The sequence below is a fragment of the Lactuca serriola genome, chromosome 1, assembly GCF_051521515.1.
Source record: "Lactuca serriola cultivar US96UC23 chromosome 1, Lser_US96UC23_V15, whole genome shotgun sequence".
NCBI classification, from domain to species: domain Eukaryota; kingdom Viridiplantae; phylum Streptophyta; class Magnoliopsida; order Asterales; family Asteraceae; genus Lactuca; species Lactuca serriola.
In genome coordinates, this window is record NC_136408.1 from 100,104,794 (window position 1) to 100,113,215 (window position 8,422).

The 8,422-nt window shown below is 37.5% G+C and overlaps 1 non-coding gene across 1 annotated transcript; it reads left to right on the top strand.

Annotated features, from left to right (window-relative positions):
• Nucleotides 1-7,284: 7,284 nt before the first annotated feature.
• Nucleotides 7,285-7,391, top strand: LOC145080724 (small nucleolar RNA R71). Its single transcript, XR_013695312.1, has one exon. It is a non-coding gene; the product is annotated as a small nucleolar RNA R71 (small nucleolar RNA).
• Nucleotides 7,392-8,422: the final 1,031 nt, after the last annotated feature.

Genomic DNA, 8,422 nt, shown 5'->3' on the forward strand with positions numbered 1-8,422 from the left:
AATGAAAATCAACTAAATTCAATAATGAGAAAGATTTCTATTTAGGTTTTGAATCGTTTATTCCTATGGTTGATTTTATGACAAGTGCAATGGATTAATTAGCATTGGCTATCGATTAGTGTGATTAGGTTCACGTTCGCTATTACTAATCCTTAGAAAACAAATCAATCTAAGCAGTGATCAGGTGATTAAATTAATAGATTTTCTAGTTTATTAATTCGGGTTAAGTAATACTTGTAGTAGTTAATCAAATAACTAATTCAATTAACCTCTTGTTGATGGTTCGTCACACAAGCTTACACATTAATTTTCCTATTTTCTAGTTAACCCTAGTTTCATGTTCGCTATTCCTAGGAATATAACAATGTTTTCACATAAATCATATGAGATTAGCAATTAAGAGATGTTCATGCAACTTAATATGTTGGTTAATTAACAGAAAATAGTTGTAATTAACACATAAGGATCTTTAACAAGCTTAACAAAACAAAATCACCAAATTATATTAATCCAATCATAAAATCAAACCATATTCATAAAGTCATCTATCCTAAACAGAATTTATGAGTTTTTAGCTCATAATTAAAGCAGAAAACAACTCAAAAACGAAATTAATTGATGCAAACATAGTTCAAACAAAAGATTAGGTAAAGAGTACACTTGATTTGCCTTGATCTTCCCAAAATCGAATGATTAAACTTGATCTTCGAGTTCCAAAGCTTCAGCAGCAACTTGAATCGTAATTTTATCCCCAAGGGTTCCAGAGAGAAGTCCCAAATTCGTGAATTAAAGTCCCTTATATAGTTTCTGGAAACAGGGGCTACTCGTCGAGTCCATAGACCAACTTGGTGAGTCCACCACTTAATCTTCGTATACAATAAGGACTATTGTTTGTTCGCGAATCATCGAGCCTACTCGGCGAGTAGGCACCCAACTCGCCGAGTTCTTTAGGGTTTTTTTCTTTCTTTCTTATCTCTTCAATTCCCCAGCTTCCTATCGCTTTTTTTGCTTCCTTTTGCTTCTGAGCTCATCTTTTAGGCTACAAATACATTTTAAACATATTTAAGTAACTTTTGTTCATAATTTGTAATAAAATAACCAAAAAGTATTAAGATTTAACACAAAATATATGACTAATTATGCACATATCAAAATACCCCACACTTGACTTTTGCTTGCCCCCAAACAAAACTGAATTTTAAACATACTAGCATCACATAAAACAATCCCAATCAAACCCAGTCATTATGCTAAGACCGCAACACATGCATTTGTATCTAAAATGTTTCCTAAGGACCCCCTCCCTCAATTCTAAATACTAATAATCTTCATAACCACCCGCCCACTTCTTTTGAAAAATGCTTATTTTATGCATCCCTCCGAATCCATCCGTAGAAAACTTCCTAACCTCAAGGTATTTTTGGTCCAGCAACCCAAGCATAAATAATCTAGAAAATTACAACTTTTTTTTCGATACCACTATGGAGCTCTTTAGAATTCTTCACTTCTTTGATAATTTGATCTTTGATTTCTTTGAATTCACCACCTTTTTGATTTTTGGTATCTTCAACTTTTGATCTTCATACTTTGACTGCTCCAAAATTCTAACAACTTTTTTTTTTGTAATTCTCTCTCTTTTTTTTAACATGTAACTCATTTTTTTTTTCTCTCAATACCTACATGCTTAAGCATGGGCGCTCAACTTTAACCTTTATTGGTTAAAGGTATTAGTCATCCTGGATACATTTCAAGTACACGATGCTAAACATATTGCACTCCTCAAACTAAGCGAGGTTATGTTTTGTCCTATGAGTTCACTAGAATAAAGGAGGCCACAAATGCACTAGAATGTATATAGGCTCAACTAAACATTCATAAAATCATTAAACACAATACTAGCATGGTATTTAATTGCTTTTACCAAAAATTTCTAAATTAGCCTTAGCAATTTTTATGCAAAAATTTCAAAAATTTAAAATTTAACTAAAATTTCAACTAATGTAACCAACCCACTACCACACACTTAATTTATGCAATGTCCCCATTGCATGTTAAAACAATTAAAGAACAATAAAATAAAGAGAGAATTGGAACAAACTCCCCTGAGATAGTAGTGGCGAGGTTGATCTTCTTCTTTTGAGCTACATCTTCAATTGACTTTAGACATGGGAACAACTCATCCATGTCTTGGGTGTCAAAATCTCGAGTGGTACAGCTCCAAATATGCAGAAAAAAAACTCTTGAAAATGCTCGGAAAATGATCTTCAAAGAACATAACTAATGGCCGTATCAAGTGTGGTCAAATAGGGAACTTGAAAAAAAATTATCGAGTGACTCGACGAGTAGATATGCTAACTCGACGAGTTGTAGCATGACTGGTAGAAAAGTCGCGAAATTCCACATGGACTCGTCGAGTCCATAAGATGCACTCGGCGAGTAGACCGTTGTGTGAAAAAAAAAACTTGTATTCTTCCCAGATTCGTTTCTGATGTATGGGGGTAATATAAACTAATACTTTCCCTCATTTCTCTTCAGTAAATACTCTATAACCTTCTTCATTGCCGGACTCAACCTTGGACTTTAAAACTTCTATTCTTTCGTCTAGACTCGATTCTTCACGCTATATTCTCTTACGCTCTATACTCTTTCACTCCACTCTTTTATCCAAATTCTGAAAATACCAAAGGCAAACACGCGTAATAAAAAGGAAAAACAATCAATCCTAAAAATTACTAAACGTTCAAAACAACTTAAAACAAATAAACAAACCAAACAAAATAAAAATTCTTTCAAGGAAACCACACAATCAACTAAAAATAAAAAGGATAAATCAATCTTCATCTCCATCCTCATCATCACCAACACCGCTTCCTCCGGCTTCGCTCCGTCTTTGGCTCACTCTCTCATCCCAACTCTGTACATATGGATACTCTGGCCCAGGTCTTGGTGTAATATTCATTTGATGAAACAAATAAACAAATGACTTATTATGATAGTTCATGCTCTGACCAAGATCATCTTGGTACCTTCTCAATTCCACGTTGTACCAGTCCATCGACAACTCATCATCCACCAGAATTACCGGTGGATCTTCTCGGACAGGCTCATGCCTTGGTCGGACCCACCGACCCGGTTCCTCGGGCGCTAATATTGCATCATTACTAGGGATGGTAACATGGCCACCACCATAATCCTTACCCTCCTATACAACGTGATACTAAAAGGAGGTGTGGGTACCATCATCAAATAGTTACCGGACCCTTGCTCCAATATCCCAAACATCCTCGCCAATCGAGTCACAAACATTCCACCATTGATCTTAGAAGTGATTCTCTCCTTAACCGCCCATTCCCCCAAGTATCTAGCCAAGCAATAAGGAAGGTTACAAAATATGTCGGAAGTGATAATGCTCCACAAATAGAAGATGTTGAGGTTTGGAACCTTGTCATCGTCCTTACGCATGTTGATGGTGCTTGCAACAAGGCGGTGGATCAAACGGTGGTTGGGAGAAAGGATACTCCCTTCTTGAGCGGAAGATGGTATATGAACACGGTTAGCAATAGTATTCCACTAAGTAGAAGCAACCACTTCCTCGGGTAGATCTCTATGGCAGTTCTCCAAAAATACCCCAAAAGCTTTGGACATTACCACAGATTGACCATATATTCCTAGCCTCCAACCAAGCTCGGTTATGCTACATCGGAGAGTTTCCCCGCCAAGACAGAAAGTTAGGACCCCAGGGTTGTAGTAATCGCTACCACCTTGGAAGGAGACGGTTGAGAAAAATTCCCAGCACAACTCTTGGTATACTGGTTCTTGGATTGTGAAAAGTTGGTTCCACCCATCACATGTAACCATCACCCCATTATGCATATAAAGGTCTTGACCAAGTATGGGGTTAATTCCTCCTCCAATCCTAACTGTCCAATCCAATGCCAATCAATATCATTGGGCACATAGATCTCTTTCCTCATCAATATCTCTAATTTCTTCTTGGCTCGGACTAGTGATGATTTGGATGTGATTTGAGGAAAATTTAACCACGGAATATCCCTATGTCCGCTTCCATGAGAGCTTTGGCCCCTCATTGACATTTTTCTCTACAAAACCAAACCCAAAACACACAAACATAACATAGACAAATTAAAAATGAAAAAATTAAGTGTCACTGCAACATGGACTCGTCGAGTCCACGAACCGACTCGGCGAGTAGCATGAACAGTTCATCGCGATTCTATGTTTAGATTTAGATCAAATCATCCATCAAAAATCCAAATTTGTTCTAGGGGTTTGTTTAGGGATGTCTATCAAACATAAATTCATAAGAAAATTTAACTATAACAACCTAACTCATCCAAAATCAAATCCCTAAAAATCCAAGTCAAGTTCAAAATCGGGATTTCTACAAATTCTGGTCATTATTCTACCAAAGATTGGGACTTTAAGAAGATTAGAAGTAAAAGATGTTACCTTTTGATGGAAATTTGAAGAAATCACAAGAAATTGAAGGTGAATGCTTAAGAGGCGATTTGCTCGTCGAGTGTTATGGTGGCTATGAATGCGACTAAAGTTTACCAATTAGGGTAAAAACCATAATTTCACAGATTGTAAAAATATTTTTTTCTGATTAAAACATGGACTCTCCGAGTAGGGGTACCTACTCGTCGAGTAGATGCGCGATTCTGCAAAATTGTCATGATTTTTCAAATGGACTCGCCAAGTAAGAATTCAGACTCATCGAGTGTTTGACTATGTGTAGAAATTTATGAGAAATTTTTGTGTTCTTTAAATTTATGCCACCATACCCCACACTTAAGCTTTACTTGCCCTCAAGCAATCATTTTAAACAAAGAAGAAGATTAAGATAGATAAATCCTAAGAAAAACTAATAAAAGACGAAAAATAAAATGAAAAAGAGAAGCTAAAAGAAAGCAAAGTCTAAGATCGGGTTGCCTCCCGAAAGCGCTTCTTTTTGAGGAGTCGTTAGCTGGACTCCTTCCCGCTCTACTTTTCAGCGGCTTCATCCATCGGGAATTCCTGCTTAATCCTTTGTGCTTTATACTTCATTTTGTAAGCATGGATTCTTCTCTTATATGCCTTCTTCAACTCCTCCTTTCTTCTTTTGGTATCATTACCTTCATATTTACGCTTTGTCCCCTTACCATATTTCTTCTTCCTTTCTTCTACCATGTTCCCCATTGTATCCATTCCTCCTTTATCTACCTCGATCGCCTTTTCAATCATCATCTCATCATCACTCAAGGTGAATACTTCTTCCTCATTTTCTTCATATGCTTGAGAATCCGGTGATTTAAATGTGAATATTTAAAAATTTGTAGAAACTGAAGCGCGAGGCTTTGTTCTTGTGGTTAGCTTATCCCTTTTTTCTTCTTGACATATCGGGTTTAATCTAGTAGAAAAGCTATGTTCTTCAATTTCCAAAACCTTAGCGTCCTTGTCATCCTTATTCTCATCAACTTGAAGTTCTTCTTCATTTTTCAAATTCTTTTCATCAAGTTTTGAGGTTATTTCTTCAATGTTGTCCTCAACTCCTTCAAGTAACCTTTCCAATTCCTTTAAATCACCTTGAGCATCAAACTCTTTATCTAAAGAATATTGCTTTGCATTATCTTCTTCCAAAAGTGCTAACTCTCTCTCTAGCAATTCATCACCCAATTCCATTGATGAGGTTTTATCTTCAATTGATTTTTCATGCTCCTTTTCTTGATTAGTGACAAAAGCAACCGAATCATCCCCTACCTTAAGTGTAAGTGTTGATTCCCGCATATCAACTATGGCACATGCGGTATCAAAAATGGTCTTCCAAGGATGATTGGAATCTTGGGGTCCTCTTCCATGTCCACAACTACGAAGTCAATAGGAAACACCAACTTGTCTACCTTTATTAGAAGGTCTACACAAACTCCTTTCGGATGGACCACCGTTTTATCAACTAAATGGATAGTCATGTGCATAGGTTTAAGTTCTGGAAGGTTTAACTTTTTGAAGAAAGAGTAGGGCATAATATTGATACTAGCCCCCGAATCAGCTAACACCTGAGTAGTAAACAAATTTCCAAATTGGCAAGGTATAGTGATGCTTCCCGGATCACCCATCTTTTCTGGAAGTTCATTCAACACTATTTCCGAAACTTCTTCCATGTTCTTTCTGTTTGTGAGAAGCTCTTTAAGCAAGGATGCATACTTTTGCGTGCGAAGGAGTGTTTCAACAAATGGGTTGTTCGCTTGAAGTGCCCTTTAATGATCTATGATCTTCTTACACTCTTGTATCTTCTTATTCTGAATGGTTCAGCCTGGGAATGGTAAGCGTGGCTGATATGGCTTTAAATATGAAGTATTTTTGCTAGCAGGCTACGGACTCATCGAGTCCATTTTATGTACTTGTCGAGTCGATGTCACAGTTTGCGATTCTGGACTTGTTTCTGCATCTTCAAGCTCCACTTTTGCTTCCACTTCATGGATTGGCTTCAGAGGATAAAAATTATTTTCAGACACATGTGCTATTCTCGGGTTCTTTTTGGGATTACCTGGAAGTTCACCAGTTTCTCTTTGGTTGACTTGTTGTGCGAGTTGGGCTATTTGTTTCTCAATATTAAGAATGGAGGCTTGTTGGTTTCTCATTAACGCTTGTTGCTCTTTCATGATGAGTTGTTGTTCTCTTATTGCAACATTGGTTTCGTTGTGTCTTTTCTCGGACGCAGCTGCAAGTCCTGTGAGCATATCTTCAAAATCTAGCTTCTTCTCTTGTACTGGTTCCTCTTTTTGGAAAAAACCCCTTGTCTTCATTTTACCTTGTCTTCATTTTATATTTCTCCTTCTTAGCCTTTTTATACTCAACATAAGTTAGCCATTCTCTCTTTGGTTTTCGCCAATCTTCGTCGTATTTATCGACACTCGAGTAACACACTTGCGCCTTCCAGTTCCCATTCTCATCAAGATCGCAATCCCTTATAAGGTGAGGTACGCTACAATTTTCACACCCCACTCTAATGGCATGGATGGATTGGTCCATCTTAGTCATCCTTCGCTCCATATTCTCCAATTTCGCCATCACAGATGTCATGCTATCATTCACAAAGTTCACCACCCCTTGATTCAATTCGTGCCTTGGTTATGATATTATCTAGAGTGCTTAGATAATTCTTTAATGAGTCTTTTAACTTCAGCCGGATTTTTCTTCGTTAAAGGGTCTTGAGAGTCGAGTAATTATCTAGTAGTGACATTTACTCCATCATAGAAGGTTGACACTTCTTGTTGCATATTGAGGTCATTTTGTGGGCAATTCCTTAGTAGACCTTTGTAGCGCTCCCATGCTTCGAATAAAGACTCTCCCACTTGTTGCTCAAAATTGGCAATGGCCTTCTTGAGTTTAGCAATTTTAGATGGTGGACAAAATTGTTCCAGAAACTCCTCATGCATCTTATCCCATGTAGTAATCTCTCCCGGTGGTAGTGTTTTAACCAATCCTTTGTAGCCCCTTTAAAAGTAATAGGGAGCATCCTCAATAACATCGTCTCTATAGGTACAGTTGGAATGTTGAAGTAGTAGGCGATGTCGTTAACTTCATCAAGGTGCTTGTATGCATCTTCATAATCCTTTCTGGTGAAAGGAATCTCCTTCAATGCAGTAAGGATGTGCCCCTTAAGTTCAAACGTGGTAGTGGCTGGTATGGCAGGTTGCACAAGCCCCGGACTAGTGTTGTCTCAAATCCTCTTTTTGTATGCCTCCATCCAAAGGTCGGCAATGTTGGCAATGGTGTTTTAGGGTTCTCCTTCGTGATCAATCTCTTCAAAATCGGTAATGCTTTCCTCCTTCTCGGTCTCGTACTCGGTTTCTTCTTTCGTGTTGATGGATTCCCCCACTTTCTTTCCCTTCTTCTTGCTAAAAACCGATTTAGGACTCTTGAAAGGTGACTTCTTCGGAGTATCTTCTTCGGTCTTGTCCTTGTTCTTGCGAAACGATGATTCTGGGTTTTCAAGTGGTGGAATCAAGGATGAATTTGATCCACGGGTCATAAACAATCTTCAATAAACAGAAGACCACGTGTAAAAAGAATAAAATAAACAGAAAAATGAAACTGGAAAATTGCCTTGGACACGTCGAGTCGGTGCGAACGGACTCGACGAGTTCAAGGTTAAAACAGAAAAAAAAAATTAAAACGAAATTTATAAAAGAAAAGAAACTAAAACTTAAACCTAATTAAAACTTTTCCTAAAGCAGCAACTTTGTGCAAGAAAATATTACACAAAGGATCGAGAACACTAGTAATCAAAATAAATTTAGAACCGTTCCCCGGCAACGGCGCCAAAAACTTTGATGTGTGTTGAATGCACTAGTTTTAATCATACTTTTTAATATAAATTAGACACACAAAAGGTAGTGAACCTATCGATTGGTGGTAT